Genomic DNA, 8,983 nt, shown 5'->3' with positions numbered 1-8,983 from the left:
CCGGCCGCTCCTGCAGAGGAGGGTGCGCGGTCAGCCCGGGGCAGCGCTCCGCTCCCTGACAGCCTCTGAGCGCCGCTCCCACCGCGCGGGGCTGGACGCGGGTGGGCACCTGCGCTCCCGTTCAGCGGGGGATCCGCAGGGCAGCCCCGCCGGCGGGTCCCTCGCACCCCCGCCATACGCCGCCTTCCCCCCGCGCACAGGCACTCGAAGGCGCGGTGCCCCTGCGCCTCCGCCTCGCAGGCTTCCCCGCTGGACATCGCCGCTGGAGCGCCGGCCCGCCGGGGGAAGGAGGGAGGGAGGGAGGGAGGGAGTGGGCGCGGGCTGCGCTGTGCGGCCGGCAGGTGGCAGCAGCCGGCGCGCAGCTCCTGCACCGACGGCGGGCGGGAGCGAGGGGAGAGGCTGTGGCTGAGCCCTGGAGCCGCCGGGAACCTGCTCGGGTCCTGCGGGGCTCCGGCATTCCCGGCCGAGGGCGCGCTGCCTCCCATGCGCCGGGGGCCGCGAGGCTCTCAGTCCTCTCGCCCCCGAGAGCGCCTCGTCGCGGGGCGCCCGGACGGGACGCCGGCGCGGAGCGGTGAGGCAAGGCCGGGGAGGGTGGGCGCGCCAGGTGGGCGGTGGGCGCCGTGCCGGGGACGCGGGGCGCGGGCAGTGCCCGGCACGGTGGCGCTCGGCCGTGGCGAAGCCCGAGGCCGCGCTGAGGGGCTGCTCTCGCTCTGCCCCGGCTGCGGGAGCGCGGTTCGGCTCTGCTCCCCTCCGCGGGATTCCTGCGCCGCGTGTTTTGGCTGTGTAAGTAGACCATTTCAAAGCTGCGCCTCCCTCGCAACGCTCGGTTTCCAGGAGCTGCATCCAGAGGCAGTGTAAGGAGCTGCTTAGTTTTGCCTCGGTGTCCCACCAGAAGCTGTAGCTGCACGTAGTCTGAGCCGAATCCAGCAGTTTGTACGGGAGACGGAAAGACGTGGATAACTCGCCTCACCAAGAATGCGTGTTGCAATTGTTCCTGCTTTGGGCCAGATCCTTTGGTCTAACTAAGCACAGTGTGCAAAGCATGAACCGTGTTTGGCGTTCGGTGTTTCTCTTCACGCTTTCCTGACTCTGGCTTTGTTACCATCTCTCTAATTCTACCAACACTGGAGCTGTTTGTGCTTAGTTGTCAGGCTACAGGGTATGTGCTGTAGCAGAGGGTAATTTTGAAATACCTTTTCTTCTCCAGCTGTGGCTTTACATTTTTGCAACTATTGGTGTGTCCACACCTGTGTGTTTTATAGCCCTTGACACACTTGACATTAATTAATCCAAATTATTTTTTTCCAGATGCTAGATACATGAACAGTTTAGAGAGGCTGACAGCAGTGAGTTAGTTCTACAGGTTACTATGTTGTGTGCAAAAATTACTTCTTTTTGCTTTTTGTAAATTTTCTGTCTGATACTGTATGGACCTTATAAAATGAATTATGCTTGGTCTCTGCACACTATCTCTGTGCTATTTCAGAGCTGTGTTCTTTCATTATCTGTCTACCTCAGCTATTCTTTATTTCAAGTTAAAGAATTCTTAGCTTTTTTGTCACCTTTCTTCTGTATCTCTTGCCAGTGTAATTTCTCTTTTCTGTATCTTTTTTTTTCAATTTTTTTCTTTCTTTTTGATCAAGGGATCACCAAACTGAGCTTTTTTGCAATATTTCAGTACAACATAAGGGCATCATGATGCCTGCTAGCAGAGATGACAGATAAGTTGGTGCATCAATATCGTGAATAGCCATCAAAAATAATAGAAATATTTGTAACTCCATGTGTCACCTGTTGATGAATCAGTGTGATTTATTTTTTAAATCAGAAACCACTATCTAAGACACTAGTGGTTAGTAGCTCAATACAAGGGTATAAGGTTATGGATTAAATAGTTGCCTGATGGGCTCTTAATATTCTGTCAGTCTGCTGTGCATGTTTTTCCTGTCTTCTGTGGCAAGAGCAGGAACTGAAAATAGCCCAAATCTGTCTGACTTTATTGCTTTTTGTGGAACTGGCAATGCACTCTTAGAAAATTGATCTACTGAGCTGTAGCTTGCCAACTCAGACCTCTTTCTGGTGCAAACTTAGTAGTAATCTACTTGTTGATGTGATTTTCACCTATTCAGTATCATCAGGGGTTTAAAATGAAACTGGATACTGCTGAAATTCATTAGACACCTGTAATTCTTGATGCTTTCTTTTCCATCACCAGGGAACTCCATTTCCAGGGAATCTAGAGGGAGAATGGAATTAAGTAGACTAGGAGGAGAGACTGCAGCACTTTTCTTGTTGAAAGGCAAAGTGAGCATTTTTAGCCAAGTTAGAAATATGAGGCCAGCTGCTGTGGATTGTCATAGGGAGTTCTTCAAAGTAAGTATAGGTAGGAAAAATGAATTATTTATCATAATTGTGCCCTGACCATAACTTTTCAAGTTTTATTTAGGAGCAGGGCTAATCCCAGGTCTTGCTGATGATGACTTTAACTTGAAACAGCTCCATTGTAATTGAAGGAGCAACTTTTGATTCCAGACTAACTCTCAGAAACACTTGGAACTGTTGTATAGTGCAGGATTTCTGTCTTTCTGCATTTCATACAGCAGGTTCCTTCAGAGCTCCAGCAGATTTAATTGTAGAAAATTAATTAGGTTTCTCCCAGGTAGTGATGAGTTTTATGATCTCAGTACAAAATCTTTGGTTTTGCTGTAGAACAAACGGAGTAACTGTGCTAGGCAGATGTGCATTAAATGAAGGCTGAAAATAAAACAAAAAAGCAGTATCATCTTGAAGACTCGTATTAGCCTCAGTGTCTGATCCTGTGCAGACAGTGGCACCAGAGAAGCTGGGTTTCCACACTGCAGTCTCAGTTCTCTGTGATGTGACATCAGATGTGTGATATTCAGACTGTTCACAGTGGCAGCTGTAGTATAAACAGAGGTGAAGTGCTGGTCAGGCACTTAGTGGTACTTGGGATTTTCTTTTTTACTTTGAAAATCAGGTTTATCATGTACAGTGAAGTGCAGTCATTGCAGACATTTCTGTGGGCTTTAAACTCTGTACGAGAGAAGTAAGGTTTGATGGCACTTTTTAAAGCACTTAAAACCCCCAAGGAACTCCAAAGCCAACCATGCACAAGCGATTTTAGCTGTATCCCCTGTAGTGTTATGTTATCATAACAGGCTTCAGGTTTGGAAGGTTGTTATTTTTTGCAAGTAGGAAAAAAAGTAAAAGAAAACTTACTGTGTCAAACCAGCTTCTTAAAGAGTTTGGACCTTGATAGTAGCCCTTTTGCCACAGAGTTGATAGGGAAAGCATTTTGTAGCTTTTAATTGTGAAATGCTTCCAGTGGTAACAGTGCTGGTTGAAGAACAGATTCTATGACAAGTCTTGTTCCCTTGAGTAGGCACATAGACAGTTTAGTTATTAGTTCTTTTGTTTTCAGACAGAAGCTCTACCTGATCTAAATGCAGTTTGGACCATGACTTGGGTAATTGTAAAGCTAATTAAGTTATGAATATATGTGGTTCAATATGTGACCGACGAACATGGTTGCGTTGTTAATATATAGGAGGTTAAGTTGCTGTGTTTTGCATTGAAATAGCTTTGGTTTTGTTCAGGATAGCTAGTACTTTACACTAGATAATTCTGATCATTTATATTAGATTTTTAGGAAGAATGCATGGTTTAGTACTTTATTTAGAAGATTAATTAGAGGGATGCTAAGCAGATATAAGATTGATAAAAGATTGATTAACAGAATGATCTGATGGACACTGATTTTGCCTCATATCTTACTTTGTATAAAGGGAGCAGAGCTGAAACCATGTGCTTTAGTGTTGCCTGATTATTTTTTTTCTTTATTTGAGTTTTTGTTCTTTGTGTTAGTGACAATAACAGATTCAAAATCTGTAATTTAAACCAACTCAGTTTTCTCCTCCTGGAATGTTCTGTCCCACCCATTTTTCTCTTGGGGACTTGAGTCTCATGTCACACATCAAATTTTGTAACCCCTGCAGGGTTATGGCATTCCCAGAGATGGGTCAGTGTTCATAATTTTGGTTGCTGTTAAACAGCACTTGTCAACACCGTGTACAGACATCTGTTACATATTTTTTAAATGGTGGTACCAAGTGTTAAATGTGGGGCTTCTCCACAGGAACTGTTCTTGCACTAGGAATGCAGATGGGATCACAGTCCTATCCTTGTGATGGCAAGTAGCCTTGTGGGCTGCTGAGGTGATGGACATGTGAGTTCCTGGAACGTGGGCTTCTGGTTTCAACGCTCCCATTGGCTGCTCTGTGCTGCTCACCGAGTCCATTGACGTCTGGCTTTATCTCTGAACTTGTTCCTTTATCTCTGAACTAGGTATGATAATTACAGGATGTTGGTAAACTGTTAAATGTCCTGAAGATAGTCTGCATGCAAAGATGCTAAAAAAAAAAAGTCATTTGAATAAAAATATTTATTGTACATGAGTGAACCTAAATTGTGTTCTATGTGTCTCATAGGTTTATTACTGTACTTCTGCAAATCACAGCCTAAGGCCTTGCTTGTTGGCTATTTATCAGTCCTGTGCTGCTGCTACTTGGCATCCCACTTCAGTATTTGTTTTGGTCCTGGTTTTCGAATTTCCCTTCACAGGAAAATTCCAGGCTCCTTATATGGAAAAATTTATTTAAAAATATTTACTTTTTTTCCATCAGTTCTGTAGATTTTTTTCTCAGTAAGTGCAAGAGCCACTATCTCTTTTATTTAAAGCTCTGGTCTAAGGGCCAGTAAAGTAATGGAAAAGGTTATCAGTAACTTCAGTGTCTTTCAGATCAGGCCACTCCCACATGATGTGCTCTTGTCATTGGAAAACAAGACCACTGGTTTCAACCATGAGTTTCCAGTGTTTTCTTTGACAGTACGAGAGTAACTTGTTCTTTAACTCAACAAGTTATACTTGTTGTATAGTTGGTCAGGAACTGGAGCCTTTGGAAGACTGTCTGGGTACCAAAAAAAAATTTACAGGACTTGGTAGATAAAATTCATCCCTTTGCAGAGGAGCTGCTTGTTTATAACTGTGATCCTTTGTTCCCCTTCCTATAAGACTGCTATAAATTCATGAGTTATATATAGCCATATGTGATTAAGTGTAGAGAGAAATACAGAAAACTTCCCTGTTTTGAATGTGATTTTTAAATTTAACTTTGCTTATTTGTGCTTTTTTCCTAAACCCAAGCTTCTTAAAATACTAACATTAATAAAAGAATAGTCCTTTTTTTTAAATTCAAGAGATAACTGCTGTGACAACAGAAGTTCCAACTTCTGAACTTTCAACTTCTGAACTTTATCTTTGACTGGGTTGTATTGACCTCTTCTTGCATCAAAATGAAGTTTAGCAGAGAAACCTGGTAGTGAGCAGGCTCTCCTAGTTTGTCGATGAACAAGCAGGGCTGATGTGACACCTTGGACCAGGCTTGCCCAAGAGGTGGGGCAAGGTCTGTCCTTTGGGACTGCATGATCTGGTGAGATAAGAGAACAAGAGAAGAAGGCTTCCCAAAGTGAAGTGTTTGTTGGGAGCCCGAGGATACTGTCTCTAATGCTGATAGAAGTACTGTGGTTTCCTGCTTGTTGCCTTCTATGTGAGTCATGATATCCAAGTTGGAATGTGGTTTTTTTTTGCTCTGGTTTTGGGAAAAGGATGGATAAAGAAGCCCTTTTTAAAAGCCCTTCTTCATGAAAACTGCTTCTTGGTGAAAAACATCTGTTGTGTTTGGCCTTGCTGGATCAGCACTTGGATATATGTGAGCATGGATAGTAATCCCCCAGGACAAAAACGTCACTTGGATGCTTGAATATTGTATGACTAAAATCTGTAATCCTGAATCAAGCGGATTCCCCTGATACTCCCTTTGGATTAGCTGCAGAGAAGTGCATGGAAGGACAAACCTATCTCTAAATGGCAAATTCAGCAAAACTATTGACACTAATCTGAGAGTAAATGTTGACTTGGAAAGTGTTCAGATGTCCTGGATTTTTTTTCCACAGTAAAGGTGATTGCTGTAGTCCTGACTTGGTGACATCAAACCATTAGTTGCTTGTTTATTATACTTGTATTTTTGGTTATTTTTGTCTAAAGCATGTAGTTTATATGAAAGTAAAAAAAAATATATTTTTGCTTATCGGATTGGCAAAGAGAAGCAAGAGCCTGTCCAATCCCACCCCGCATAATTACAATAAAATGTCATCCCATGACACAAGCTGCCCAAAAGAGTGATAAATTGTATGGAATGGATGCAATTACTTAATCTGGCAGAAATAAAAAACTCTGTCTCATTTTCTTGTAGTTCTGGTGAGAGCTGCATTCACTGGGGAAGTGAGTGGGAAATAGTGGGCAAATCTCCTTGTAGATTTTCAGGGTCTCTATGTGGAATTGAAGCACTTTACTAAACCAGCATAAGAATAAGGATTTAAAAGAATAGAGTGGGTTAACCATTAACTGTTAGTATTGTTCAGTTTTGTTGGCCCAGGAAATACTGTTCATGTGTTGCAACACAGGGGTTAAAGCAGGATGTCAGCTTTGATTTTTTTGTAGTGATAAGCAGCCATTAAAAATGTAATTTCTTATACTCCTTCTTCAGGCATTGCTTGTACTCATTAATACATATTGCACACCAAAAAGATTGTCTCTTTTTTCCTTTCTTTCTTACTTCCCCCCTCCAGTTCAGAGATTTGCTCAGATTAAGGCAATTGCAGTACTTTTGTTTCTTCCCATAGTAATGTTTACAGTTTTGCAGGATCAGGTTCAGATTTATTACATAGGCCACTCACAATGCTGCTGTAATTAATCAGTTGTCAATAAAGCTGTGGCCTTCTGCCTGTATTTGTTGCTGGCCAATTTCATCATGCATGGCTGAATGCAGAATGATAGTTGTGAGCATGTTTAAATTTTATATAAGAATAATTAAGAATTATTTTAAACAAGAAAAACATCCTTATGCAGTTTTGAATCATGAGGGCATGAAAGGGCTAAAAAATCTTTGCTGCTTTCATACTGTTAAAATTGGACAGAAACTGTCATTTTCTGATTTATTTTGAACCATAGTGCTTGTGATTTAGTTGTGATTGTTTCTACTGCTTTGAAATGGGAAGAGGGGGAGAACCTGTATCCAAATGTATCTTCCTGGCATTTGAAGATTCAGAAAGGTGGGGTTTGTTTCTGCTTTTTGTTTTGCTGTTTTCTTAGTTATGTTAGAAGGGCTTTTCAAAACTCTGGGCTTTGCAAAATGCCTGTTTCCTCAGACCATACAGATATTATGTTAGAGCAGGGAGCAGAGTGTGAAGTACCCAGAGTGATTCCGTTCGAGTTGCATTCCTTTCAGCAAGTCTTCACCTATCTCCAAGAGTGAGTACTCAAGTAGAAGACTAAGTCAGCATATAAGACTGTCTGCCTTTAAGCAGTTTGTGCAACAGCAGTAGACTCTGATTTAAAAAAACCCAAATCCAAAAGACAACATATGAAATTTGGTCACCCCTTTTTTAAAGGTCACTCTATCCCCTCTGGCATACAGGTTATATAAAGCAGCAAAAGAAGTTCACAGTGTTGGAGGAGTTACTTGGTTTCCTTTGCCAGCATTTTGTAATAGGCTGTTCCTGTTGTCTTGCAGATTCAAGCAGTTTCACATTCACATTTTAAGTCCCCATTTTTCAGTTTGCAGATACATGAGTATTTTGCCTGAAGCATTAAGTGACGTCAGGTGAGAGTCAGTGTGCTGTAATAACCTGCCCTCAAGCACAAATAAGTTCAGGCTCTACTGCCAAGAAATGACCTTTGATTTCTTTTTGCCTGATGCAGTAAGGGCCCTTTTCACTTTGCTTAGGCCAAGTCCCAGCCACTTGAATAGGTTTTCTTGAGCAGGAATGGTTACAAAATTCCCTAAACATGGTATAATGGTGGCAGAGATTTCTGGATTGTAGATGACTTTGATACACTGAATTAGATTTGGCTATTATTGTAGTCAGAAGGGAGAAGTGACTTCATTGTGACTTGCACAGCTGCCAACTCTGAAACTACCTCTATGAAGTACAGTTTCTAAGCTACATCTGATTAACAGAGATAGTGAGCAAAGATGCTTATGTGTTAAAACTTTTCTTATATATAGACAGAAAATAATAGCTTATTCTGAAATGTACAGCCAAAAGGCTGTATATGCTGTCAGTGGATAGACCTGTATCATGGTAGTCCACACTTCCGCACTCTAGGTATCCTCCTAATCCAGGTATGTCATTAAGCTGTGAGGTGCAGGGTCTCACAAAACGAAGTATAATAATTTTGCTGTAACTGCTGTGTTGCAAGCATGTTGGGGCTACCTTATTCTGATAAAGTAGTGTATGGACTAAATGGGGAGGCAGGATAGAGTCACCTCTTTACTATGCTGTGACTAACTGTGCTGCTGGTTTCCACTGTTTTGTTAAAAAGGGGTTTTCTTTAACCTACTTTCTTTGCAAGCCCATGCAGGAATTACAGGGAAGTATGGTATTTCTTACAGTTTTGTCTCTTCAACCCTTCTGGCTTTTGCAGATATAAGAGTGGGTGCTTGTGTGCATTAGCTCTGGTGAATGACTTTTCAAGTAGCGAAGTTGATTCAGCTCTTTCAAAGTCAGACTACAATCATGTCTTACTCCTACTGTCAAGCAAACCTCTGTTGGAAGGAGTATTGAGTTTACTTATAGGCTGAGAAAAACTCAAGACTAGAACCTGACCTGGAAAGGATGACTGGAAGTCAGATAGGCATCTTCCTGACTTGTTTAGGTTTTTTGCATAATGCTATTAGCAAGGGTGACAAGGGCAGTTGGTGATTCTGCAAGGTTAGGATCTTTTATCTGTCAACCATAAATTCATTCTTCACAGGCCACTGGATGGCATTTTCCAAACCATAAATTTCCTCATAGGGAGATTTTAATCTGCAGCTGGTGAAAGGTTTCAACTTCCCTGCTC

The 8,983-nt window shown here is 42.4% G+C and overlaps 1 protein-coding gene across 2 annotated transcripts in view; it reads left to right on the top strand.

Moving 5' to 3' along the window:
* Nucleotides 1-372: 372 nt before the first annotated feature.
* The window catches only part of THSD4 (thrombospondin type 1 domain containing 4), a 247,357-nt gene continuing 238,746 nt past the window's right edge, over nucleotides 373-8,983 (top strand). Inside the window, exon 1 of one of the 2 annotated variants that reach the window (XM_032122684.1) lies at nucleotides 373-571. The gene's annotated coding sequence lies outside the window, so the exon portion shown is untranslated. Of the gene's footprint in view, nucleotides 572-709; nucleotides 784-8,983 lie in introns of those variants that run through there. The other variant, XM_032122685.1, reaches the window with a different exon arrangement.

Source organism: Corvus moneduloides, chromosome 13, assembly GCF_009650955.1.
Source record: "Corvus moneduloides isolate bCorMon1 chromosome 13, bCorMon1.pri, whole genome shotgun sequence".
In the NCBI taxonomy this organism is placed as follows: domain Eukaryota; kingdom Metazoa; phylum Chordata; class Aves; order Passeriformes; family Corvidae; genus Corvus; species Corvus moneduloides.
The sequence above is the reverse complement of the archived record's forward strand: the minus strand, read 5'-3'. Positions and strand labels throughout refer to the sequence as shown.